At 41.4% G+C, this 1,117-nt stretch overlaps 1 pseudogene; it reads right to left on the bottom strand.

Annotated features, from left to right (window-relative positions):
* Positions 1–703: 703 nt before the first annotated feature.
* Positions 704–836, bottom strand: LOC118662513 (annotated as a pseudogene).
* Between the last annotated feature and the right edge of the window lie 281 nt (positions 837–1,117).

Genomic DNA, 1,117 nt, shown 5'->3' with positions numbered 1-1,117 from the left:
TCCCTGGTCAGGGCACATACAAGAATCAATCAGTGAAGGGATATATAAGTGGAACAACAAGTAAATGTTTCTTTCTCTCTCTCTCTGTCTCTTCCTCTCCCTCAATTTAAAAACAACAACAGCCCTAACCAGTCTGGCTCAGTGGATAGAGCGTCGGCCTGTGGACTGAAGGGTCCCAGGTTTGATTCCAGTCAAGGGCATGTACCTTAGTTGTGGGCACATCCCCAGTAGTGGGTGTGCAGGAGGCAGCTGGTCGATGTTTCTCTCTCAATGTTTCTAACTCTCTATCCCTCTCCCTTCCTCTCTGTAAAAAATCAATAAAATATATTTAAAAAACAACAACAAAAAACCAACTTATTTATGTTATGCCCAGATTTCAAGATCCCCAATAGACCACCAGAGAGCCAGCCGAGTCCGATGCAAAAGCAGAGAGTCTTTATCCAAACTAGTTTGCACCCCCGGCAGGGCGCAAGTCGGTGTGATCCGGAGTAAGATGGAGGGCGTAGCCCTCACCCTTTCAATTTATTTCTAGCAAAACCTCCAGATCCTTTTTGAGTTAGTTCGACAGCATTACATAACACAGTACAGTATCTGCATTCTTACAATTGAAAGAAATACAAGGAGAAAGAGTGAAAAACACAATTGTAGTAGGAAATTTTAATTCATCTTTCTTCCCCCTTCTTCCCCCCCCCCGCCCTCCCCCCCCGCCCCGGTCTATCACAAATTACACCACATTTGGGGAAATCGAAGGGGTGAGCACATCCGAGAGCAATGGATAAGCCTGGCCCCAGGAAAACCACCTTCATGATATGGCATCTCCCCTGCCAGGTAAGTGCTAATTAATTCATCTTTCATAGATGTGTATACGAAAAAAACAAGTCAGATTAGAAAGGACCTAATAACATAATTTGAGATTTGGTTAATGTATATTAAACTCTTTATCTTAAAAACAGACTACTCCTTTGCACATGGACATCTGAACGTTTACAAATGACCACCTACTAAATCATTATTTGAAAAACCAATATATAATGAAAAGTAGTATAGAATACACAGCATTCTCCAATTACCAGAAATTAATACCAAACTACAAAACTAAACAAAAAAGACCTTACTA

The sequence above is a fragment of the Myotis myotis genome, unplaced genomic scaffold (genome assembly GCF_014108235.1).
Source record: "Myotis myotis isolate mMyoMyo1 unplaced genomic scaffold, mMyoMyo1.p scaffold_m19_p_1, whole genome shotgun sequence".
In the NCBI taxonomy this organism is placed as follows: Eukaryota; Metazoa; Chordata; class Mammalia; order Chiroptera; family Vespertilionidae; genus Myotis; species Myotis myotis.
Note: the sequence above shows the minus strand (reverse complement) of the source record. Positions and strands in the feature narration are given on the sequence as shown.